Source organism: Bombus bifarius, unplaced genomic scaffold, assembly GCF_011952205.1.
Source record: "Bombus bifarius isolate JDL3187 unplaced genomic scaffold, Bbif_JDL3187 scf7180000008008, whole genome shotgun sequence".
Taxonomy (NCBI): Eukaryota; Metazoa; Arthropoda; class Insecta; order Hymenoptera; family Apidae; genus Bombus; species Bombus bifarius.
The window spans coordinates 1517071-1544431 of record NW_022884386.1 but is presented as its reverse complement, the minus strand read 5'-3'; the positions used below and the strand labels follow the sequence as shown (position 1 = coordinate 1544431).

Sequence of the window (27361 nt, the reverse complement as noted above, 5' to 3'; positions counted from 1 at the left end):
TATACCGTTAATATCCACGCGTGACCAACAGCCTCGAATTACTGCTACTAATTAACGCGTGTGATAACCCCTTCGACGAACGTTTGCTACTGGAAGCGCTCCGTATAAACTTTTACGGCAGCCGTTTACACAGTCTATGGTTTCTTTACGACGGTTTCATTACGCTTTTCTCATACGAGAAATTAGAGATCAAGGGTGCATGAAAATTCATCGTGGGCGTCGAGTCGAGACGACCTTGTAAATTCGTGGCAGAAGGCGAGCAACTCGCCTTCGTCGAGAACCAGGAATACCCGTTAATTTTTAATAATAATCGTTCCTCGCTTCCGCCAGCGGTTCGCTTCTGAAAGACGAAACCAGCTAGAAAGTCATTAAGCTTACATCGTCCACGTGCCATCCGCGATCCTTGTGGGGTGAGCGCGTCCTCACCTGGATACGTGGATGCACAGAAGCTTATTATGCAACGGGTGCGTGAAGGATTGCGTCCATTGCGTAGGGTGCACCCCCCTTGCACTTTCGTCGAGCGGAACGGACAAGGTACTTTGCTAAATTAAAGCGCGAACCGCACGCAATTCAGGCTCGCGCATATGCACGCACGCGTCAGACGCACGCACGCACGTACGCACGCATGTTGCGTACGTTTCCACACGTTCGTATTCGCTCGTAGACGCGACCTACCTCGCTCACCTACCGAGAAATTTCGAGCTTGCCGCATCGCATGCTCGTCTCTGTAAATTACGCGGTGCATTCTTCACCTTCTAATCGGAGTTCGCGCGCGGAACGCAGTTACGCGATCGTCAGATAGCGCCAGTAGTTTGTCCGAGGGAAGTATAGATATTTGTCGGGGCAGTTGTTACGTTAAATAGAATCATTAATTAGCAGTCGCGTAGCAAGTATCGTTGAATTTCGTCCGGTTGTTTTATCGCGCGAGTTTATCGAGCGAATTGTTCGTACAATTTGCGCGAAGTAACCGGGTTATGGGTTAATTTATCGCCGTATGGGAAAGGTTCTCGAATAATTTGTCCCTAATAGACCATCGAAAGATTTATTAAAAATTCATGTATGCGATCGTTCGTTGGCGTATCATCGATCGTGCTTTTATTGTCGGCTAATGCGGTGTGTGATCGCTGTGGTGAGCACGAAGGGTAGCCGAGGAACAATGAAATGAAAAGCTAGATTTACTTTATTGCGCGCAGGTGTTGTTGTCCGTAAATTATCCTCGGTATATTAATGCCGCGTTGTATACCATCCACGAAAATAAATAATCGTCTTCCCGTGCATCGTCGCTCCAACTATTATCATAATTTTACGGTCGAGTGCGCGTCGAGTGGATCTACGTGTTTCTGAATCGTCACCCGAACGATTCCACGCGCATCGTACACTCCGCAGAACAAATAACGCTATGGTTTAACGGTAATTCGATGTAATCGCGTTTTATCGTTCAGCATTTAAATCGAAATACAGTTTGTTGTCTTTGTGGACTTTTAATCGAATATCAGGCGCCTAGCTCGCGATCCCCTTGTAAATCCTGCTCGAATTTTCAACGAGAGGAACGAACTTGCCAATTGTATGGCAATCGATTAAAATATTTTAATTGGGGGTGCCTGCAGTTGGACGTCCTATAACGAATGACTCGTATCAGGGCTGATTGTAAATTAAGCGCGAAACCGCCGTTGATTGGTTTAAAATCAGATCACTACGAATCCGTTCGTCGGTCAGTTGGATGCATCTATCGTTTGTGTGCATCGGCTAGGAGCGAAGAGTGGCAGGAATGCATCGCGCGAGGGAGAGTGCAATAAAGGGTGGCTGCATACAGAGAAACTTCCCTAAAATGAATTACACGGGCGTGGATCCGTTGCCAGGCAACCTTCCTCTCTTTTCCTCTCTCTTTCTTCCCCTTTCTCTCTTTAACCGTAATGCACTCTGCGCCGCCACGGTTTTTGTTTGTATTACAAAATCACCCTGTCACGGACGCATCGTGGCCAGTGATCGGGGAATTTGTAAATTCTGGGTCGAGCCCGGTCAATTGACCCATACCTAAAGCAATCAACCGCGTTAAAAAAAAAAAAAGGGTGGGAGGAGGAGCGACGGGGTGCAGTTTTTATATCGACACGTTTTACACGAAACATGGCGAGCACCGTGACACCCAGGAATTTACCACTTGTCGTTCGCATATCATCCGCGATGACATTATGCAATTACGAGGCCGAAATTTATCCCGAACGAAATTTACGTTTTTCATACTATTCGACGAGTTACAGTTTACGTACGGCGGGCGATAAATTCGGCTCGACAAAAGCCCCGTGTCGAGATCGTTTTCACGGCGGCAGGTACGTTTATTTTCCCCTTTCACACAGATTTCGAAGATTTTTGCCATACGTCGAACGAGCAACGGCACGAGAAGAATACTGGAACGTGCGAGGGGTTCGGAATGAATATCCTTTTCGGTTCCGGCTGCACTCGACACCGAGTTCCCACAACTCGCTCCCACCCCCCCGCCCCCCAGTTTCACGGTTGTAACTGCGATTTGCTGTTTCGCGAGCTGGCCTTTAAAGTTTCAACCCTAAAAGTGTTTCACGCTTGGTATCACCCATTGATCGAATTTAAAACTGATGCGTAGCCGAGCTACCCGTTCGGGTGACATCGCTTTGACACCCGGATGTACTGATTTTACAAGCAGGCACGCGGCGGAAACGGATTCTACCAATGAAATTTAGGGTTGAAAAAGAAGAAAGAATGAAAGAGAGAGAGAGAGAGAGAGGGAGAATATACGAATGGAAATTTTCGCAAACAGAGTAGATAGGTTGGAGGGTCTTATTTATCTATTCGCACAATGTCTGCGACGATAAGCGTGACGAATCGCTAGAAATCGTTTCTCATCCCGCAACGCTGTATCAATTAGTCACGTCGATGTTAATGACGAAACATCGCAAATAATGAAAACAATCGAGATAACGAACGCATCTCCGAACAAAAGCTTCGAATAATCGCATTATAGCGGTCGGATTAACGAATAGATCTCGTGACGATCAATTAACGATAATGAACAATAAAATCGTTCAAATGCGATATAGCATTGATAACGATCCGGTTTCCAAGATTAATACCCGGAATGGGGAATACAAGCCCGAAAAGGGTTAGTTCAGGGACTTCCGTTGGCGGAGGTGGAACTGGGTTTCCAGGTAAACGCGCTATAGGATTGCGCAATGGCAGACGCGTTCCTAGACTAACGGCGATTCCGTTGAACCGGTCATTTTCGAGAAACGCGAAAGCCTAGTAGAAGGGTAACGGTGTTGCATTTCACCATGGTGTTCCGTAAGAATTCTGCCGAAGCGCACCGATATGTCGGATTCATTGCGCAATTCGACGAACCGAACTGCCATTCTGCCGATCGATACGACGATAATTCCACCGATTCCCATTTCCGAGTTGCTTTTTGGGCTTGGTCCAAGTCTCGTTCGAATAAGAACCATCCATAGAAATCGTGGAAATTGAAACAGTATACCGTCGATAAGACGCATCAATCACCGTGCAAATAACAGGCAAAGCCGATCTGGTTCGCGCAATAAGCAGCGCCAGACCCGCGGCGATAAAACCACGCAATTCGAATAAAACGAAACGAAAGGACCTTAGCGGTTCGACGATTATTCACGCTATGGCCATTTGTTATCGGCAGATTACCCGCGCAACGTATTGACGAATGGATTAACGTCGGGTTTGCTCAACGCAGCAGATAAGGAGCCGATAAGGGACACGTAATTGCGACGAAACGGCTGCCGACACTTGCCACGGTAGGAGGTCTCTATACAGCGGCGTCGTTCTCGGGCTTCTATCGCCATGTCGCCGAATCGTAAAAAGCTCGGCAGCCGCACGCTTTGCATACGGCACGTCCAATCGCAAAATCCGATGTCACGTTTCTACGTTACCCGTTCGAACGTTTTCTTATCGTGCGCCGCGAGGCTGTTCCGGTTGTTAGACACAGACGTTTCGTTTATTTTATTCGGCCGCGTTTTACTTTATTTCCATCGACGCTGAATAGGTTTCCCATCGGGGTTCGGGGATTAAGTAAATCTGGTCACGTTGGACGAAGCAGGCGGAACGAGCGAGTGTGCGCGAGCTGGAGCGATGCCCGCGATGGATACGCGTTATCTCGTATCGAGTCCCCGGCGTTTTATCTTCCGTGTGTAAAGAAGCGACCCCGAGCTGATACCGAATGGAAACTCGAAGACGGACCGTATTTACAGAGAACTTTTCTCGAAGAGAAACGCCCGTACATAAGAGCCTCTCTCGCCACGGGCGGCCGGCTACTGCAGTTTACTTTCGTGTAAACACCGAGCTCCCGCGAGTCCCAGCCTGTTATCGCAGGATTATTTCTTTCATTCGTTCCCGACTTAAGGATACTAAGAATAAAATATGCACGGACAGGGCTCTTTGGGAGCCGCGTTTCTTCAGTACCATTCCCTCGGTCGTTCTTCGATAATTAGCCCTGTTAATTGCGAAATATCGTCTCTCTTTTTCTTCCCGCTTCGCAACCACGCCGCGTATACCGATTTAACGAGTGAGCGAGTGAGAGAGGAGCGGAGAGAAATGGTATTAAAAGAATGTTTACGAGAGACCGGTTCTGGTGTTAAAGTATAATAGGACGCATGCCTCTGGGTCTCTCTCTCTCTTTCTCTCTCTGTCTTTCTTCTCTAAGGCTGCCGGGATTAATATCGCTAATTGTTAGTCTCAAAGGATGCGAAGTATGTCGGCTCGAAAGTCTGCAGGGGGCTAAGGCAACGACTTGGAAAATTAAGGATTAAGACTTCGGGGCTAATATTGCCTCGTCTTGTATGAAACATGGACGAGCTTGCTGTAGGTGGTAATTCGGAGAACAAAGGGGTTTTTGTTCGGCTTAAGAACGTCCTCGCGAACGGACGTTCGAACAAGTTGATACAAATAATGTTTATCGCACTAGCGGAAATTCCGTATACGTGTCTTGGGTATAGCATTTCTAGATAGAAATGTGTTTCTTAAAAATGAACGAGAGCCAAAAATAAGAGTATGAAATATTTTCATAACGAGAAGGTACGAATGCATGTATATGTATAAATATCGGGAGAGACTTGCGAGATCCGTCATGTTTTTAAGATGCGTCTCGACGTATTGTTTTAAAACACCGCGCTATCATTCTCACATTACTGTTTGCTTTGCCTTTGGACTTCCAAAGAGGGAGATTCTCGGATTTATACGATAAGAATGCTCGTTCTTATTCGTCTGCCTCTAAAATATCACATTTCACGTATCGGGTTACGATTTATCAAGTTTTTAGGCATACAGAAAATTTAAAAGGGGGATATCAGATTGCGAGTTGCCGCGTTGTCAAAAGAATATTGACTTTTTCGAACCAACTACGACACTGAGCGTTAAAAAGTTTGCATTAATTCAAAGACATTAGTATCAGAGTCATGAGTAAATATCGGCAAACGACCATAGATATCAACAGCGCACGATAATAACATTACTAAATATCTTTATGTTAAATATTATCTAATTTTCCGCTCCAACCGGTTCGAGCCACAACGGTTACGCTTTGCGAAAAATATAATACGATCGTTAAGATGTATCCTGTATACTCGACGCGAAGTCAAGTGTTACAGACTACTGTTACAGACATCAACAGACATAATTAAGAGTGTATCAACGCGTAATGGATGGTAGCGCTTATCAAGTTCTTTCAGCCGGTCGAAACAGTCCGGTCGCGTCTGGCTCCGCCAAGAGACTTTCTTTTCTTCTTCTTCTTTCTTCGCTGTAAAACCAGCGTCATTTATTATAATGCCTCCGGTCTGCGCCATACATATAAACATCTTGGCCTTTAGAAAGCACAGGGAACGGTTACTTTCACTTTTACCTATTCTATGTATCCGCGCGTGTACCGTATCGCCTGTGTAATGCATGGATCCATTGAAAAGGTGTCGGACGATCCGGCGAGTGTTATTTCCACGGTCACTTTCCTACCAAGTTTTCTAACTTGCCCCATCTCTGAAAGGAAGGTCTCTCGTATCCGTCGATGGGATTTGTGGCATCTTCCCCGTTGTAAACCTATCGTTTTCCTCGCTACGAAGGTTATAAGTTTCCTTGTACGTCGACCAAAAATGATACTTCGATTAAAGATCCTTGGATATGTTTGCAACTTGGGGGCAGGAATAAATGTATGGCGGAAAGATTTCTAAAATTATCAACCTGTCTATGACACACCACGTATGTAATTGCAACGTATACGCGAGAATTGAATTCGTTTTTTTAACGAATAGGAACCGAGGAAGGGAGAAAAAATGCGGGCGAAAGATAAAAGTAACCGGTGCACCGGGTGATAGATCTTTATTAGAGGTCGGTGGTGCATAAGTCACGCGACGGGGGGTGACTTTTAGCCATCCTCGTAATTCTTTGAGCACGTACGCCAACCCCATGCGAATGCGTTGCAATAATGGGACGCAATTGCGGCAAATGATCATCGGTTTTACCTCAGGGCCGCTCATAATTCGTGGAACAGGTCTTTACGTGGATTATATAGCAGACTGAAAATCATAGTGATGCGAGTTAGCGAACTACTATTTTTCGTACGATAGTGTTTTAGTCCCATTAGTACAAAGAAATTCAACGGAATTTTGGAAAATATGTCGCGATGCAAAATAAAATTATAACTTAGTCAGATAGTTCCATCAGGGAGTGTACAACGTGAAAAGCTTGTTCGAATTTTGACTTACACGGCTATGATTCTCAGCTCGCCATATGACGTCGTTTAAATTGCACATTGTATTTTCGAACACGATACATCTGTTAATAACATCGGTCTTGCATATTTGCAGAATTAGCTCGGCAAAGACAGCTGGCTCCGTATTCGTAATAATCGGTAATCGAAATGAGTATATACGCATACATTTGAACATCTGTTTCGATGATTTAGGTAATTGCATTAATTTAACGAGAATTGTTTACAAATATATTATAATTATTGTTTGTATATAGCCTTATGGAGTTTGCCAGTATTTCAGGATATAAAATCATTTATAAGTATCGCGGGGATGTAGCTCAGTGGTAGAGCGTTCGCTTTGCATGTGAAAGGCCCCGGGTTCGATCCCCGGCATCTCCAGATTTATTTTTGTCTCCACTACGTATGTTTCTTCTTTTTTTCTGCTTTTCATTACAGTAATTCGTATCGAGATTTGCCGTACGCTACAATCTTCCATTACAAAAATATATACAAAGTAATTTAAATTGTAAATTAGCGTAATTCTCTATTTATACGTAGGCATAAACACGCGTTGCCAGGATTAATCACAGAGTAAAATCATTGACACAAATGTCATATAGGGAGACAAGAAACACCGTAATTATGGCATTATAGGCAATCTCGGGAATAAGAAATATGTAGGTTATATTTCGAATCTCGCACTTATACTTTGATTTTTGCGCAATTTAATCCTGATTACCAATAAATCAATGGAAGAAAAAGTAGAAGTCGGTGGTTTATGCAGTGAAATCTGATATTCGCGTAAAAAAGCACGGAGTTAAATTGAAATAACAGGAAGCTGCGGAGCACACGTATAATCATCGATTCCCCTCGAGCGTGCGGTCGTCCGGTATCAGCAATCAAAAGTTTCCTCTCCGTTTTTTCCCTTCTTTTCCATTTTTTGCCTCTCTTTTTCTTTCTTTTCGGAAGCCCCGCAACTGCCGTCCATCGACCGGACCGACATTTTACGTTTCACGAAGCCAGAAAATCGCGAAATTCGCAAGGATTTTATTAAGGTTTCCCGATTTAATTTTCCGAGGATACAGGACACTACTATTAAACGACCGGAACACGTTTCCCGACGTCAACGCGAGCCAGTAATACAATAACCGTGTTGTCACGCTGACAGAGAGGCAATTTTAGGATTTCAGTCAACACAGCCCTCGAGAAACTCGCGAAACAAACGTTCTCCACGCGTTCGAAACTAAATTTTAATTACTCTACGTCGCGTGTTTCCGACCAATAGCTCGCCGAGCCACGCTCGCGAACCTACGTAAAGGAAAATTCTTTTCCCGCGTTCGATTAAATACCGAGGCAAATCGTTCGGACCGTCGCGTTTCTTTCATCGGTGGAAAACAAAGGCGAAACACCAATGGATATATGTTCGCATATCGGAAGGTAAACGGGTTGAGGGATCGCGGAGGATGAATGCCGATCGAGCGCCCCGAAGGGACCGATGCTCGCTTGTTCGTTCTCGTTCGGATGCCTTTTTCCCTTTCCTCTCGCATGTTCGTCTCTCGAACAGGAGAATCGATCACGATATAGTCGGCAATGAAATGGAAAAGAGAGAAAGAAAGAAAGGGGAAAGAGAGGCAAGAAAAAAGAGGAAAGAAACGTTAAAAGGAAGGGTGAAGCAGAAAATGCATATAACTGCAGAATCGTGTTGAACGCAGCGGAATAACGCGGTTTCCAACTTCGACGTTTGAACGTTTCCTAATCCGATTAGCGCAAAAACTGCATCCCATTGCAATGGAGCATTGGCGTTACGAACCGCGTGGCGTCTCTCTGCGCGAAATCGTGTACCACGCAGCCTGCACCGCCTGAAACTCGGCTGTACGCAGACTGCACGCAGACTGCACGCAGACTGCACGCAAGCAAGCCGCGCGGTTCATTTCTCAAGCTAAACGCATTTATCGGTGATGCACCGAGGGAGAAAATCAGAGCCCTCCGCCTCTCGCCGCCGACGTCGTACAGCCATTGTCCTCGCGTACGCGTCGCCGTTGTGTCAGAGAATGCCGTGGCGAGGTGCCGAGCAAGGGGCTGCGTCGGAGGGTTCGGAGTGGAAGGACAGGGAGTAGAGGGTTGCACGCCATTCCTTCGACATTACGTCATACGTCGATTCTCTGGGGATTCCCACGGCGTCAACCCACGTCGAGAAACTTCGTCGACCGCATTCAGCAGGTAATACACCGCCGTTTTCCACTTATCACTGTTATTAGGGATATTAGTCAGCCGGTGGAGTTATGTACACTTTCTTTCTCGTAGGATACCAAGTTTTCTATTTGCTTTCGTCTGACAAGAGTTCTCAGTTGGTTACCTATTGGAAGAAGGAAGAGGTCGCGGTGTTTGTGTACGCGAAGAAAGTAGGTTTGTTGGTAGCGTGTAATACGTACGAAGAAAATGAAAGCTACGAGATCGATTCGCGTTGAACGGAAAAATGGAATCGATCGAACGAACGAGTTGCACGCGTTCGACGCTGGCAATCGTCGGATAAGAGCCATCCTCCCGTAATCGTTTTTCCACGTTCCAACCGAATCGTTGCTGGGTGAAGAAGTTTAAACAAAAAACAAAGCAGAGAGGGAAGAGACAGGGAAACTGTGAAAAAGGGAACAAATAATGGAAATGGTGTCTCGCTTAGGGGTAATCGTCGTCGCGTGCTCGCAGAGTAAAAATGGGGCTGCCGCGGCTGATTAATCATCGGCAATCTCGCGAGAGCGCGTCGAAAGGACGCGGCCATTAAAGGCAAACGACGAGAACTTCGTCACCGGTCGGCGTTCGACGATCGTGTTCCGGGGTTGAACGAGTTATTCTTTTTTCTCTCCCTTCGCGCGACGATACGTGGCAGAAGGAGAAACAGAGACGAACGAGTAATTTAATTGAAATTCCCCAACCGTGCCCTCACCAGCGGTGGCGCAGAAATTGTGGAAAAATCGAGTCATACGATCGCCGGGGCTGCGTGAAAATGGAATTACGGCGGAGAAACGAGGTTTGTCCGATGATGCAGGTGAACGCCGGTTTCACGAGGGATCGAGCAACCGAACGTACAAAGGGATGAAAAAACATAGACTCGTCGGTCCGCGGAAAGACCGAGGGTTTATAGGGACAAAATTTTTTTACGTTTAAATTTCAGCGTAAATTGGCCTTGCAAAATTACTCTCAATTACTCTACGCGATACTCGCGAGTGCGAGAGCTCGTTCGATCGCAACCATCGTGCGTATACAGAGCGTTCTGGCTGCCTGGCCTCGAGCAGCAAGCGCAACTCGACTGAAAGATATCCTATCTACAGCGTACGTACGAGTTTGCCATACGTGTGTATGTACATATGTGTAAACGCGTATGCACGGTGTACAAATTGGTCGGCGCACAAATTGATCGATAATCTGACCGGTAATCGAGGAGTTTTCCGAAACGTTGCGTTGATGGCTCGTACAGCCGGAAATATTATAGTCGGGCGAAATCAGCCTCGAAATACCGACGGGACGGTGATCAAGGGTCGACCACTTATAGCGCAATTTGTTTTAATTAAAAATCGTCCGTGCCTGCGGTACAATGAAATTCGCATTATACGCGACGATGCACGGCGATATACGAATTTCGTTAGCGAAAACGCAACGTGAGATCGATAGCGATACTGTACCGATATCGCTGTACGGTATAGCGTCTGACGAGTCGATGAGTCGCGATATTAAATGTACTGGCTCGGTGTTAATTATGAATCCATGGGAGCACGCGAATTGAACGATCGTATCGCAGCGGAGGCCTCGTTTCGATATGCACATTTTAATTAGCGCTTAACCGAAGAAAGGGCGATATCTCGGTGGCGAGACAAACAGAAACACCGTAATTCGATTCGGAAGGTGCAAATATTTGATAAGGTTGTAACGTTGTGTTACCAGAGGTTCGCCAGAGGCGTGGTAGCTTGTAGGCGGAATCGGTGCAATGAAGTGCATATAGACACTTCATCACCGCGCATCCGGAATCGCCGGAGGTCAGTTACGCGAAAATATTCCCCGTTGTAACATCGTGTTTCGGAAAACGGGAAGGCTGCCTTCGGTGCGGAAACACGCAAACTCCGCCTATAGCCTGCTTGTTTCGCCCATCTGAACCGTCTATTTCGAGTTTACAGCGGCGGAAACCCGAATCGAAACGGAGGTCAGTTACGAGAAAATATTGACTGATCGCGCGTAATGGCACACCCGAGCGCCAACAATAGAATCGTGCCTCTGCCTACGTGTACGTAGCTATCGCGATGCGAAGCACGCGTACCTGTACTCGTGCGTATCCATTCTCGTACCTATGCCTATGTACCTGTACGTACACGTATACATATACGCAAATTCACGCATCCATACATCGAAACATGCACGCGTTATCGCGTACGAATCGCGAGTAGAGTCGGCTAAGCGTAGAGACGCGCGGCCCGATGTTAAAGCACGGACATTTCCTGGTCCTCATCAATTGTCATTAAACGACATGATTATTGCGCGTGTTGACGATTATTGCGGCGATAGGCCGTTACCGGAATATCCAGCGAAGCCCGCGGTCTCGTAATGATCGATGCTCGATACGTACTCATCGAGTATTTCGTTAATGGCCGGGACATTGTGTCGAGCGATGTGCACGGCCTCGCGAAAATGCCAAAAGCCCTCTCCCATTCACCGTTAACGAGCCGTTTCGAGGAGAGCGCGTTTTATCCAAAGAGTCCCTTTGGTTCCGTTTTCCACATGATGTCACGGCGGTTGTTATCAGGGCGCGACCATCGATCAATGACCCTGCCGATAAATCGCCAATGCGATAACATCCAATCGGATTATTTCGTGGTTCGCTGATTATTTGAAGTTTTCCACGTGATTCTTGCACGACCACGCTGATGAATTCGATCGTTCAGGGAAAGATCGTTTAACGCGCGAAACGATCGTATCGTCCGGTTAATCGTTAGTCGGACGAGAGATGAGTTTGCGTTATCGAAACGAACGAACTGTAAGTCACGAAACGGAGCACCTGTACGTACGTCGAGTATATTATCCGGCTACGAGAGCCTGTTCCCTTCGATAGGTCCGATGATTCGCCGAAAATAATAGATTTATCATCCCCAATTGGCTTCTAGCAGTTTATTTCATGGGAATCCATGGACGATGAACGCCCCCGCGCGAGCCCCTCGTAACGCAATACGCTGATATACGCGCAAGGATTTTCTCTATGATATGCAACATGCGGGACGTAATTCAGTCGGTGCAAGTCATCGGGATCATCTACGTAGGACTACGATCGCCGCTAACGATCCATCATTTACCGCGACAGCCACGAGTATTAGGTTAAAGTGGCGGCGTGATTCTGCTAAACGCGATGCTAAACAGGTACCGCTTCTGTCGCGAACCTTTCCACCGTCAAGGAACGATATCGTCACGTATCGAACTATCAATACGTACACGTTACTCGTCGATATCGACGTCGATCGTAACGAGCGTGCACGCGTAGAGGACGTTAACCGTACGAGGAAACGTTATGAAAATTTGTACAACGTGATTTCTAGAGATCCGGTAGTGCGATAAATAAATGAAAAAAGTGAATATATCCGAGGTAAAAAGGGGCGAGGTTATAAAACATCGGTGTAAAGAATACGAAATCGCGACATTTATCTTCTATTTTGCAGTATGCTCGTATCTCCAACCCCGTAACGAGGGGATCCTCACTTGCAAAGACCGATTTCGCCTTATCTGTCCGGCTTATCAGCTACAAGAATATTCACGCGAATTTATCGATCTGTCCGCAGTCGTTTCGGCATGGCTGGCGCTTTCTTTCTTTCTCTCTCTAAAGCGTTAGTTTTACGCTCGTCGTCCCCGAGAGACGCGATAAGGAAAAAAAAAGGCGAGGGGAAGGAAGAAGGAGAAAGAAAGAGGAAAAATAAGAAGACTCAAACTCGAAGTCGCGTTATGAGCATGAATTTTTATATTGAGATATTATCGCGCCGCTGCCGGGAAGGGAAAATAAAAACGAAGTTTCGTTTCGCGACCATAATGACGTACGTTCGTGCGTATCATCGCCGATTTCGTCGCTTCTTTTTCTTCCTTTCGTCGAGCTGAATGTGCAAGCGTACCTTTAAGAAAGAACAAAAAAGAAGAAGAAACAGAAACTACACGAGAGAGTAACGACCGTTGAAATCGATCGTAAAAATTTTCGTTCCTCGTGAATTAAGTTTCTCCCCTCTTCTTAACGGTGGTTAGAGCCGTGTTACGCGAAACACGATGCTTCGTTGGATTACGCAACTCGTTTGGCAAGAATAGACGACCCGCGTGTACACTCCTACACGTATAACACACACTGTCGGCAGAATGCGAGACCACCTCTTTATCATGATGATAACCTGCGACGATCGTCCGTAGGCCGCGATGAAAACGTTTAATCATTGCTTCACGATGGCTACTTCCTGCCTTAATTGCCCGTTTGTTGACTTAATTAATTGTTTCTAGCGCAGGAGAAGTAATTTCTGACGTACAAAAATAGGCTACATCGCGTGTAACGTATTGCTGCGTTTTCCAGACAACGTTCCACGAAGCATAGAGATTTTATAATTACGTTTCTATTTAAACAAGCTTCAGTAAGAATATAAGTAGAAACGTGATACAAATCTCTTCAAGACATCAAATTTATTTATAAAACTGGAGTAACTATTGTTGGTGGTTTCTAGAACTTACTCTAGTTTTATAAATGAATTACAAGTTTCTAAGAATTTCTAGTTACGTTTCTTCTCATTTTTACATTTGCTTTAAGATTCTACATATACCAAGGAGTAACCGAGTCGCTCTTAAAATTATTTTAACGACAATCGTGATTAGCCTTCAAATATGCATAGCCTATTATTTACTTAAAAAAATATATTTCTCTTTTCCTATTTGAAAGCTGAGGTGATTATTAAACGTGTCGATTCGTTTAACAAAGATACGAGTGATACAATCGTAATAGTCGATATATTAAAATCTCTAATATAAATTGTTAATTACTCTACTATTGAACTGTCCGAGAGAGCACCTTCGTCTATTTATAACTACAGTTGTTGTCACGAAAAATTCAAATGTAACTTCGGTTGACGATTATAAATAACGGCAATAATATTTTGTCCGGAGTTTGTTTACCTTTGAACCTAGCAAACCAAAAAAACGTTGGTATTCCAAGGCACAATAATATGAGTCTGTCCCGACTCAAATCTTCCGTTGACCGATGTGCCGCTACAAAGGCATATCGGAATACTAGAGATTATTGAATCAAGATAGCAAATATGATAGATCCTGCTATTGAAATTTGATGTAATGAAAAATGTTTGTTGGGTAGCACGATAACTCGTGTTATGTAATATATATGGTGGCGTAAACGTCATGTACGGAGATAGGGACGAAAAGTTTTCGAGGCAGCGTGGCCGAGCGGTCTAAGGCGCTGGTTTTAGGCACCAGTCCGTAAGGGCGTGGGTTCGAATCCCACCGCTGTCAATTCCTTTTTTTTTTTTTCGCTCTTACAATTAACGATAGTCGCCAAAGTGTAAGATGCACACGCAATCTCATTTTTTTTTTCATAAATATATCCGATATCGTAAAATTTATGAAATTCACTAACTACAATTTTGTTAGATCTAGGAAGATATGGGTAATCGATAATTCACGATGTCGATCCTTTAGGAGAGGATCATAACGATAAGTAATGCAATTTTACATTGTTATGCCTCAGCGTAGCATACCGAGTATCTGTTAAAGCAATGCACACAATGCAAGTTAGTTTAAGCGTGATATGTAATAACCGTGTAACAGTATAGAGAGAAATGAATACTCTGTTATTAGTATTCATGTCGCAAACGTTTGAGTGTTAAATATAAACCTGCATGTATTGTAAAATATAATTTGTTAGTTCGATAAAGCTAAAAAACTAAAAACGTCGTGTAAATTCTAACTTAAGGGAATAAGTTAGTAAAATATCGAAGATATAGTTCGTGTCTATGGTTAAAATGATTATGGTTAAAAATTTTGGTTAAAAAAGTCCAAAATTCAAAGGTCCCACCGAGATTTGAACTCGGATCGCTGGATTCAGAGTCCAGAGTGATAACCATTACACCATGAGACCTTCGAGAAGGGTTAATAAAAATATAAACCAAATGTGACCTTGAAATTGTAGGTCATTACCATAAATACAGAAACGTCACTGAGACAAGTTCAAGAATCGATTCGATCGTAAGGCAGCACTAAAAACTACAAGACTCTTACTGTATATTCATCTTTCTTTAGAAACCAAATTAATAAACAATTAAATAAATAAAATCGTCAAAATATTTTAAGCGCAGATGATCGATGCATGATTCAAAACGCCATAATTGAATCAATTCACTAACGTGTAAAGATATATGTTTCTCTAAAAACGACGAAAGATGTATTTATACATTTCGATTAAATCTTAAAACGTGTATGTAATTACGTTAAATAGGAATAAAAATTGTTTCAACAAGATCGATAATAATTATAGATATCTGTTCTTCGATTTGTTCGATTGAATTAAAAAACGGGGATGTAGCTCAGTGGTAGAGCGTTCGCTTTGCATGTGAAAGGCCCCGGGTTCGATCCCCGGCATCTCCAATTTTTTTTTTTTTTTTTTTTACTCTTCACGAAATATTCATTTAGACTTACTTACAATATCCCATTATTGGCAGAGGAGAACACGATATTCTGGAAGTCGCTAGGTATCCAAACATACGGGACGGTCATGTACTTGTCTTGACTACACTTGACGTATCTTGTATCGTTCGAATCTATTTATGTCGGTCGTTGTTCAAAGGTGACGGTCGTATACCTGCTTCGATTATAAGTACGTTGTATATACACATTATCTTATATCGTTGAAATCTAATTCTGGCAGACGTTGCTCGACATTCAAAGGAGACAGTCGTATACCTGCCCGGATTATATGTACGTTATATATACGCATTATCTTGTATCGTTCTAATCTATAGCGTTCATTTTTCTTTCTTTATTTCTTTACCTATTATCAAAATAATAAATTACTTGTTCTAGTTAATATCGATAAATATTATTAGTATCGTTTAATTAATGATATCGTGAATATTATTTAACTACAAGCATTATACTCGTAGTATTTCGTATTTAATGATGTCGTTATAACGTACGCTTCACCTGTGAATTAAACCAATCGACTTCATCAAGATACATACATAGTACATCGTTCAGTTCCTGACGAGTTAAACTCCAATCATATTGATCGGCTACGGAGATTGAGAAATTGATAAAAAATGGAGTTGATCAGATTGATTTGCGAGTGTTTCGTTTCCCGCGTGCCTCTTTTATCATTATTTCACATGCACGCTACACAATTAAACGTTAACCATGATCAAACACGTTTCGCATAGCGCCTCGAAATGAGCAGCAACTACGCACTTATGGCACGTGATTGACTTCGCGATTGCGAACACGTGCAGTACGATTATCGACGCGATGCAGCGTACACCGATCGCGAGACGAGTCACACACCGAACGAAAATACGAGTAATACGAGTACGAAAAAAAAAAAAAAAAAGGAGAGAAAGAAGAATAAAGATTAGAGGAATAAAAAAGAATTCATATAAGAAAAGCAAGAGGCAGAAGAATCGCGAGTCGTCGTATTCAACTGGATGGCCATGGCCGTATGTAAAGCGAGAAGCATCGGGGAGATGATAGGATGCAAACGAAGCCGAGCGAAGGAGATTGAATGGTAATAGTCCTCGATTCGTCATATGCAAAAGTTTCGTATAAACGAGTGAAAAGCGGTCCCCGTGGTCGAAGACGGAGAAAGATGGTATCGTTTGAATTGCCGTGCTCATCGCGCGGCCGGATACTTCGTATCTGTTCGTGACGATAAACGCGAAGAGAATAATCGCGTGAAATATACTGTGACAGCTTCTTTTTTTTCGCCTCTCCTCTCTCTCTCTCGCACGTTTCTTTTTTTCTTCGTGCTTCCTTCTCTTCTTTCTTCCTATCGCGGAGTATACAACGTCGCGAACCGGAGAGTATTAATCATCGTACTACGGAGAAACGACGCAGTAAGGCAGAAACATAGCTCGGTCGTAACGTAATAGAACCGCCGATGAGTTGGTACGGTGCAAGAAATACACAGCGATGCGGGAATAAAGGCCTTGATTGATCGGAGGTAAACGTGACCGTTTAAATGTTGCGGCAGTCGGCTAGGAAAGAGGCAAAAGACACGGTCGATCGCGAAAAAAGATACGACCGTGGCGGCGGTGGCGGCACAGCTCGTTTCTTTTTCCATTGTTTCAAGCCAACCATTATCCACCATGCAAATTCATCGGCGTCCACTGTGCCTCTGGCTCTCCGCGTTACGTAAATCTATTTTGCACTGCCGGTGGACGGTCGGTGCATCTCGATGAAAGAAAAAGGAGCGCGAAGTCATCGCGAAACGGTGACGTTTTGTAACTTGTCTTGTGAAACGCGAGGACCTTGAACAGGAATTCTAAAGAGAGGGACAGAGAAAGAGAGAGAAAAAGCTGGAAAATTAGAGAGTAGCGCGTGTCGGATTGCGAACGCTGTGGGACACACGCGAAGAAATCTAATAGAGTCGCCTAAATCAGCCGGCATTCCTCGCGTTATTCCCTCGAAAGGGAAAGAAACGGATCCCCCTTGTCGTTCGACCGTTATAATATTCTGTCCGGCAATCCCGTATCTATTTTATTGTGTCCCCGAGTCGCGGCGTAACTACGTGAAAACAACATAAAGAAAAAGAAGAAAATCACGTCGCATAGAGATATCGAGTTTTGACCCCGATGGGGTCAGCAGTGGAGCGTGTGACCATTTTGTCACCCTCGCGAAAATTTTATTTACGAATATCCGTTGATGTATACGGTGTCCGAGGCTCGCGGATCTACATAAAACCATCCTCCACGTGGAACACGGTTCTTTTTCGCGTTAGGCGTGCTGCAAACTTCCGGCTGAATTTAAATGTCCAATTGAACGGCACGTGGATTTCTCGTCCCTCGATTTGCAGCTGTACACGTTGGGGCGTTCGACGAGACGCGGAAACGTCGTCCTCGACGTGGTATCTCGGGTCGTTGTTCCGTGAATTCGTGTCTCTTCGAGGCAAACAAGAATTCGCGTCACGTAGGTGTCTCCACTTCGCGTGATAAGTCTCCTCGAAGAAATTACGCGTTAATTCGATGCTCTCGCATCGCTGTATTCCTCGTTGTTCGCAACGACGAAAGGGAGAGGGTGCGAGCTGTTCGAGCCTCGATTGAATGGCGAGGGCGAATGAAACAGAGAGGAAAAGAGAGAAAGAAAAGGAAAGGAAAAAGGATTTAAAAGAAAAAGTCAGTCGGGTGTCCAATGGTACGGAGCGCAACGGGAAGTGACGAGCGAGGTGGTTAGAGGTGACTGCAGCAGAAATCCATCAGATGGAAGAGATCACGCCTGTCTCCATGCCCGGGACAATGACGCGGCCCGCAGACGCTTGTTTTTGTATTCCCGCTCTTCTCTCTTCCTCGCTCGTCCTTTCTTTTCCTTTTTTTCCTCTATTTTTTTCTTCGTCCTTTTTTCCCTTTTCCTTATTTTTTTTTCTACCTTCCACCCCGACTCCATCACCACCCCCGGCGCCCGATTCCACGCGGCACAGTGTTCCAAGCCGTGCAACGAACGGCCGAATGGGTAGGGGAGCTTTAAATATTTAGGCGGCTAATTTTCACGGAGGATTTTTAAGCCGACGAAGGAAAGTGAGAATTGAAAAGAAACGCGGTGACGCGGAGCAAGAAGAGGACTGTGGGCGAAATGTCCTCCAGACTGAAATAATAATAAGAGGCGCCAGCGCCTTTAATCACGATATTAAACATTTACGATTGCTATGGCGTCCTGCTCTTAAGACGGCTATTCTTTTCTTCTTTTTTTTAACGCGGCCCCGATCCGATCTTCCCTTCTGCACAAAGACGACCTACTCCTCCCTGCAACCGCCAACGCTCACGCCACCTCTTGTTTATGTTTACGTACCTTCTGATAACCTTACGCGGAGATCAAGCCGATTCACCGAGGCTTCCTTCAAGATGTACACCCCGTGAACGGTGCAACCATACGACCAACACTCGAGATCGTTGCCACACAGACGAAGCAAAGCTCGGGAAGAAGTGGGTGGGTCGGTCTATCGCGGTTGTAACAGAGGGTCGACAGCGAAACGAGAACTCGCTCAAAGAAACCGTCGCTGGGCGTTCGAGAAACGCTTCATTTTTCTTGGCTGTTGCGCCATAAGCCACGAAGATTATGTCCAGGCTGATCCTCGCTGTATCGATGACAATGGCGAAAGGCAGCGGCGAATCGAGCAGACGAGAAGCTTAATCTAGTCCTCAGTTTGTTTTGCTTTGCCGTGCGATTTGTCATCCATTGTCCGACCGAGTACGCTCGGCCCGCCATGAATCGTTATTTATGGTTTTCGCTTGATTAATTTTTGCCTCATCTTCGTGATATCGCGAAATTGTGTGCGTCAAGCGCAGCCTTTCGTGGCTGACGCTCGATTTACGATTTACAAGCGTTTCCATTGTCGCTGGCAATTCTGTTTGTGAAAGTAACGCGGATGGTTGAAAAAATTCCCACGAACGAACAAAATTTTACATCGGCTTTGCAACTAGCGTTCGTTTCAGCCGACCGATTGTTGGAATAAAACCTCGTTGAATTTAGTCGAAGGGATATCATCGGGCGCGAACATCTCGTTGGGGTGAAATCACATTTTTAAGCTTCGATTAAGGTGACGATAACGCGGGGCGATAGCCTGAGAAGATAGAGATGAATTTAATATTCCGAATCCGGATAACGCGATTTCACCGGACGTCAGGCTTGAAACGCGTAAGTATTATAAGTACGATTTCCCTTTTCTGTTCGTCGAGGGTTGGATTGCTTCGTAGCCGAGGTATTTTCGAGGTTGAACCTGTTTTTCAATTTCTTCCTGTCTCGCTTTCACGCTTCGACGTGTTGCAATCGAATTATCGTGACACCGGTTGGGTCGAACGAGTGGGAAACGAACAACGAACCCTCGATACTCCTCGAAGCATCGATAAGAATTTAACTGCTAACTCAAATTACATAATGCAAAGTGGTCGTCGATCGATGAACGTGGTTACACGAAGAAAGATGGAAGAAAGGAAGTTTGGAACGAGTCAGAAGGGCAACAGGAAAAAAATAATGCGAAGTACCCCGATTCGCGGACACCTACCCAAACTGCTCCATTCCTCCCTGTCGTTCATCCCCTTTTTTTCATAGCAGACCCTTTATACGTCGACCACAGTATCGACAGGAATGGCACCCCTCAGCTAAGGGCTGGATCTTCGAAGCTGCTGCATTGTGCAACGTTCGCGCAAGGGTTGCTTGAAATACGCGCGTCTGATTTTTTTCCTTTCTTTTTCAACGCGATCACCATCCTCTGCCTCTCCCTCTGCCTCTGTTCCCGGTGATCCTGCAATCGTGCAAGTAACGAAGAAAGTCGAGATATTCGCGTGGTAACGTGAGAATGACAACAGATGCGGTGGAATGAAATTACAAGTGTGCCGGGTTCATCGTGCCCGTGCCGGCAAGTACACAGGAGTTGTGCTTTTTTAGCGAAATTGTTGTGACAAGCGTTTCAACGGGCGACTCTTGGCGTTTGCTTTCTTCTCGATGCCGGCACACGGCATCCCCTTTTTGAATAGGGTGGTCTCGTGACACTTTTACGGTGTCAAGTCCTGGTCTTCTGGGAACAGGGCTGGCCCTGCTGTTCGGTAATCCGATTTAATCGGCTCTTTTTCCTTCCCGGTACGACGATTCGTATGAAACTGTTGGCGAAACTTGGAAACGTCGATAAAACGTTTGACAAGCCTCTACGATTTACAAAAGGGGATGAGCATGTTCGTAAGGCCTCTGAACGTTTCGTCGAATAAGAATTATGCACGTGAAACGAACGATACGATCGTGGAAACGTTGGTAAGTCGTCGGGTTCGCTAAGAAACCCGTACGGTTATGTAAATACACGGAGACGAAAATGGTTGGTACTCGACTCGGTGTAACAGGATTAACGGGCTAAAGTTGCTCGCGCATAGTTCGTTGCCTTATCTCAGTTTCCCTAATTGTCTATGACTATTCATCAAGTCATTTATACTCGGCTCAATTATCGCTGCCATCAGTTACGAGACTCGAGTCACTTCGAATCCGGCTTCGGCGAAAGCCCCGACCATTTATCTTTACGCGGAGATACCCCGTAATTGCAAATCAGCTTCTAGCCCGTCAATTAATGATTTGTTAGCAAAACCATTTCTCTTCTCATTTAAACACCATTTTCTCGTTAAGGAAATATTTCAGATTTTTATTCCGTGACCGAGAAATTGGATATGTAATTTATGAGATATATTTATATGTATATATATTCATTAAATATGAAAATTCTTTAAATAAATCGATTAATTAATTAGAGTTGCTATACGGATGATAAATACGTTTAATTAGTGTTGGTATATAGGACGAAATAAAAAACAAAAAATATTTGCTAAGTGTGGGGTTCGAACCCACGCTCCCAGAGGGAACCAGAACTTAAGTCTGGCGCCTTAGACCGCTCGGCCAACCTAGCATTGGTGAAATGTGCTAGTGTTATATAGGTATATATGGTACTCATCAGTTACTATTAGTTTATAATTTACACTAAATGACAACATATTATATGTGACAAATGCATATTGTATAATTTAAAATGAAATTTAATTTTAACCTATGTTATGCAAATACAGATATCTCTAAACAAACCATACAGTTTAATTTAGCATGATAAATGATGTTAAAAAAGTTATTTGGCACCCATAACTATGATCTAATGGTTTTTTAAATTCTTATTTAAATTCAACGCCGGACTCCTTGACTGATGCAAATTTATCAATTTACAGAACAATAGATTAATTTACCGTGAAGCGGTAACGAACTTTCCTTTCTTGGGAATCGTAGAAAAATTACGGAAGTTGTAAAAGGCGAAGGGCGATTTGAATAATACAATCATTATTCACCCTCGTTGTTTTCAATGTTGACTAATGATCGACTTAAGAAAATAGCGCGCACTCGTAAAACTCGATTGCTTTCAGATACGAACGTTCTCTCTGTCCCTCTCTCCCCCCCTCCCCCTCTCTATTATACAAGAGCGTACGTTGCGCTTTTATGCACGTCTCCCTGGGGGAACGCGATTGAAATAATTATGATTCAAGACACTTACCGAAACGGTGGATATACTTGGCTCGCTTCATCTTGGTCCGATATAATCTTCTACCTTCTCACGTGAGAAAGTCCAACGACCTGTTTCCATTAGTCGCTTTAACACTTAATACAGTGGTCTGCGGATTTATACGCGTATCATCTACGGTGCTTCACTGATATAACAGTAAGGAATTGTGTACACAACACGATTGTGTGTAAGTCAGTGTATCATACACATATACGTTGGCGTCGTAATAAAACCGAATCGTACTGTCTGGACTATATTTCGTGTCGTAAAAAAACGGTAACTTCCCTGAAAGTAGTCGTGTATCGTTCTATTCGTTGTTAGTATATTTACTAACGGGGTTAGGTTTGATGTCGTGGTTGATGTTGGGATCGCGTGCCACCACTGTCGTACCAGTCTGCACCTATCCCGTCGTTAAAGCATACTTCGCCATGTCATTAACGTAATCACTCTCCGTCACTTTGAGAACTCAACAGAATACTCGATATTTTAAGTAGTCAAAACTTTTCGTTTCACTTCCGACGTGATTGCTCGTGAATTTCCACTCGTGTTCGTGTTGAAGAAGATACGATAAATCGTTTCACGGTCTCAGACACAAATGCATCATGCGGTTGGAGACGCCTAGTGATGGGATCTGAAACACTTCAAATTACATACATATGTACTTCGAAACTGTATATGTACATAATTATGTTTGTATACATATGGCGAAAAAATTGAATCACTTTGAAAATTATACGAAGCTTAAAAGTCTTAAAAGTCCTGAGAGCTTTGATAGGTTTAAAATAAAATAAAATAGAACCGCGCAAAATTTATAAACAAATGAGCACTGTTCATGTATATTACTTATTGAATAACGAAATCGAATTTAAAATTAATATAGTATCGTATATAATGTAATATATTACATATAGCTTAGAGTAATTACATAAAAGTAATTATATTTAAAGTTAAATAAGTTAATACGTAAATGATAGTAATGCTTTTATTATTTATTTAGTAGCAATATGCAACTGATGTGAAATTAGGATATTCGTTACTAGAGACGCCTATGAACGTTTGAAATATGCGCGGAACCGAAGAGACGCAATATAACATTGTACATTCGGTAGAACGCCAAGCTCCTCAGAGGTCGTGAAATAGGAGAGTGATTAGTTGAAACACGAATTTCTACAAAAACACATGTGTTTTCGAATGTAAACACGACGCCACTGAAATGCAGCTGCTGAATAGATTCCTGTCGTCCGAATTTAGGTTAACATATGCCAAACTTAACTTCTTCAAAGAATTTGGAACCCACGCAGCAGGTTAGCCTAAAGGTATTTATTCTGAAATCACTTGCATTTATATAACTGACATTAGAATTTCGATAATTTACACAGAATTCGATTGCGTTTCGTGCGATATAAAATAGTTTATATAGAAATCTGTACGTATAAAGAAAGCAAATGGCCAATAAATATTAATTGATTAATTATGATTGATCGAACATCGTCCAAATCCCAAAAAGTTCAACTCAAAGGATTGAGTTGGCTTTTTATTAGAAGGCATTGACCGAATTCCTAATGCTTTTCTTTGAAAGCAAAGGTTTACGTGAGCTACAGAAATGAATTTCGTGTGGCGGTCGATGCGCGAGATGTTTTTCTACGAAAACGTAATTGACAGGTTAGGTTATCGAGAAATAATCATAGCATAAGAAACCACAAACCTTGGTAAGTGAAGGAAGGGCTTTGTATGCTAAGATTGATAAAGAATTTTTGTTTGTAAATACTGATTACATATAAGTATCAACGACACGCGACCGTCCTCAACCTACTGGGTTATCGCGAGAAAGGAACAGCATACCGTTGTGTGACATTTTTTATCCATCTTGATTTTTACGCTATCAAGCTTCGTAAACATTTTTTATCCGTGACGGTATCTTTAAAAACACGCAGTAAAACCTATTCGTTATCGGGATATTATGATATACGATCGACTTTTTTTTATATTGCTGCGTGAAGTTTAAAAATGCGAATAGGAATACAGTATGCTCAACCTAACGGTCGAACAAAAATTAATAGTGTCATGGCGTCGTAACGGTCAAAGTTGGTATTGTTGTAAAGCATTTGATTCGCTGCTGCACTTTTTAAATTTCGAATTAGCTTTGTTCTGGTGGCTTTTCAGCGTTCGCAGACTGCAATGGAAGATGTAAAGCGTGTACGGTTGAAAGTACGATGGGATTTCCGCTTTCTAGAAAATGCAGACGGAGTTCCACAATGATGTACGTATGTAGTCCTTTGACTCTGTGTACGGTTATAGAGAAAAATTAGCTTTTTGAAATAATCCACGTGTGTTATTGGCTAGTAGGGGTCGTTTCATGTTCACCGCTCATTGTTTTCGTCGTACCACGAGGGACTGCTTTTATGTCAATACTTCAAAGTGCTATAACCTACGTGGGGGTATCATACGAGGCAAAAGTTACGTGAACCAGAGTCGCACCATCTTCATTATCATCTTCAGGTGTCTCCGCACGGTAACGTACAATTTACGTATGCCAAAGGGCATCTTTGTATTTAAGACTTTTTTAAGAGCATGCACGAGTCAGTTTCCTTGTTATATGCAGAGATACACAGTCTAGTCTTTGCACTTCTTATTGCGTATATTTAATGAATTAAATATAGTAAAGTAAATTTGAAAGACAAGTGAATAATTTACATGCAAAAAATAGATTTTATTAAAGATTCATTCAAACTTCTTATTTCTAACCTTTACAATGTTCTACCAATTTTTTTTAAATATATTTCAGAGTATGTAATAAATGAGAGATAACAAAAATGTTCTGAAATTTAATAGAAAGGACGTCGAACTTCCATTTCATTTTTTATCTGGTCTGTGTATCTCTGCTTTTCATTACAATGTACAATCCCGAGGAAAGCGGAACTTTGTGATGTATACGCGTACCGAACTAAGCATTGGTGGAGAAGAGCACTGTCGATTGCATCCGCCGACAGGAACACTAATCACGGGACTCGCTGTCTTTTAAGATTATTAAAATCGTCAAAGCTTCAACGTCCTCAAAGGGTTAATTACCCTACGGGATATTTATGGCTGGGTTGCTCTCTTCCCTCGCTCGCCAGGGAGCAGAGGCTATTAAAGAAGGAGCACGCGGACAGAGAAGAGGTAGACTGCGAACTGCCGCGGAAAAGAGCCTTTCTCTTCGTGTGTCATTGTCAGGGCTTGTAGATAGATTGCTCAGACGGTAATTGATTTCCTGTGCCGTGTCGAATAATTGAACGCTCAATGTTATACAGTTTTACTTAAAAGAAAATAATATTTGATTTATGTCTATCATTCGCGTTCAACGAATTCTTCAAAACGTTCCAATGTAATTTGGAATTTACAAGCACTAGACTGTCTGTTGTATTTTCCAAGTTGAAAATCGCTTCCTAGATTCTAGTTTAAATATACATGATCTTTCAAAATAACTAAATTTCACATAACAAAGTTTCGCATTTGATGTTCATTGATGAAGTAGCGTTTAATAGTAGGTAATAACACACGTAATTTCAACCATATTTCATTGAAATAATATCTTTAACAAAAAAAAGAAGAGAAATAAATTCTTCATAAAGAGAATGCAATCATTGAACTTCAACATACAATAACTTATATTGCGATTAATTGTTTTTGTTCTTGTACTTCACTACAAAAAGAGGAAAGAGAAGAAGGAAAGAGGTAATGATATTGACTCGATACTCTTGATAAACTGGTATGCAATGGGCCAGGATGCAAGAAGGCGTAATATATAGAAATAGATGCAAAATGTAATGTTGTAACGATATCTCAGACGTATATATTCTGTAGGAAGCGTACTTAGACGAAGTACTTACTCGCAATCGCTTTAAGAGCAAGGACACGCCAACTATGAAAGGTGTTAAGAGGAACCGCGAACAGGCCAGCTGCGATAATGCACTCGTATAAACGACCGTATGCCTCATGCGAATTAACGCTCGAAGAAAAAGATTCGCTTGCCGATGGGCACCATCGTTACATTTTAAAAGAGTGCTGTCATGCTATTATGCGGCCGGTGATATGATTCGTTTGCATTAAACATTTATACGTGTTCGTATCCGTAAATCGCGAAAAAATAACGGAATACTAAATGCACGAGATTTCAGCTACCAACGAACGGTTTTAGTTGTCCGGAAAGAATGTCGTGTATCGTTCTTGGAATGTCGTGATGGGTTCATATCGTTTCTTGAGAAGTCCTTTAAGAAATTGACCGACTAACGTGGTTGCTTTTAGTACATTACTTACTCACGATTTCATGCGTGTAATTTTTATGAATTTTGTTAATCTAATGTAAGATTCGCATTTAATGCTTAAATATGCTTTAGTGCTTTTATGTTTCTTTCGCTTTTCTTCTTTAAATTTCCATTGAGTATTGCTACGTTGCATATTTGTCTATTACTTCTATCTATTTGCTTTCCAAGATACGTGATCAAAATTTCGGTCACGCAACTATTTTTCTTCGTTCAAATGGCATCTTGTGTATTAATTTATGCGCTCTCTGGTTAATCGATTCTTGGTTTAATTTCACAGTAGAGCAAGTTATACGATCTCGAGCGACGACATTAACGAGACGACGAATTGTCTCCTATTCTGTAGACGCGTTTCAGTATGTTTAATGCGCCACTAACTTCGGAATGACGTGAATTACACGGGTGACGTTCGTCTGTACAGGATCGTTCACAACGGAATCTAATTTTCGTGTAAAAAGAGAATAACGAAACCAGACGTACGTATTTAAAATCTGGATTTGAAAATACGAAACGCAAATTCGAATATGAAAATTCAAAATCTGAATTTGAATTTAAGAGTATAATAATTAAAATACTGCGGATGCAACAGATTTCTCGAACCAATAAACAATCTGAATTTAAAAATATAAAACTTAAGTTACAACAAATGTGTGGAATTTCAAAATTAATAAATAAACTGGCTTTCTTTTAGATATCGAAGCATATAAATTAAAATACAATGGACATCAGTTTCCAACTCAATAAGCAAACCGAACGTATAACAGCATGGCGCACCATCATTTGCAATGGAAAGTATCGTCGATGACTAACAATACTACCGATAAATTTCTAGCAGCGTACAAATATCTTAACGACACGTATTGCTAAATTATACTCGTATACCTTCCCATTTGCCAAAAGACTAAAAAACACTTTTTTCTCATCACGCGCCTCAATTTGCAGCAACCTGTAAGCGCATATTCAAAGCTGCCATTTCCAAGAAAGGTTTCCCTTATCGCAGCGAGCAAGAGATGCCGGTCGACATAACGTTTGGAA

The 27361-nt window shown here is 42.8% G+C and overlaps 1 long non-coding RNA gene and 5 other non-coding genes across 7 annotated transcripts; 4 read left to right on the top strand and 2 right to left on the bottom strand.

Moving 5' to 3' along the window:
- The first annotated feature begins 7057 nt into the window (after positions 1–7057).
- Trnaa-ugc lies at positions 7058–7129 on the top strand. Its single transcript has one exon. It is a non-coding gene; the product is annotated as a tRNA-Ala (tRNA).
- Positions 7130–14174: 7045 nt separating this feature from the next.
- Positions 14175–14254, top strand: Trnal-uag. The gene has a single exon. It is a non-coding gene; the product is annotated as a tRNA-Leu (tRNA).
- Positions 14255–14807: 553 nt separating this feature from the next.
- Positions 14808–14879, bottom strand: Trnaq-cug. The gene has a single exon. It is a non-coding gene; the product is annotated as a tRNA-Gln (tRNA).
- Positions 14880–15313: 434 nt separating this feature from the next.
- On the top strand, positions 15314–15385 carry Trnaa-ugc. Its single transcript has one exon. It is a non-coding gene; the product is annotated as a tRNA-Ala (tRNA).
- A 499-nt stretch (positions 15386–15884) lies between these two features.
- Positions 15885–25455, top strand: LOC117206685. Of its 2 annotated transcripts, none has more exons than XR_004487420.1 (3): positions 15885–16514; positions 24189–24285; positions 24372–25455. It is a non-coding gene; the product is annotated as an uncharacterized LOC117206685 (long non-coding RNA). The 2 variants fall into 2 exon arrangements; XR_004487421.1 differs by lacking the exon at positions 15885–16514 and adding an exon at positions 22990–23341.
- On the bottom strand, positions 21304–21386 carry Trnal-uaa. Its single transcript has one exon. It is a non-coding gene; the product is annotated as a tRNA-Leu (tRNA).
- Positions 25456–27361: the final 1906 nt, after the last annotated feature.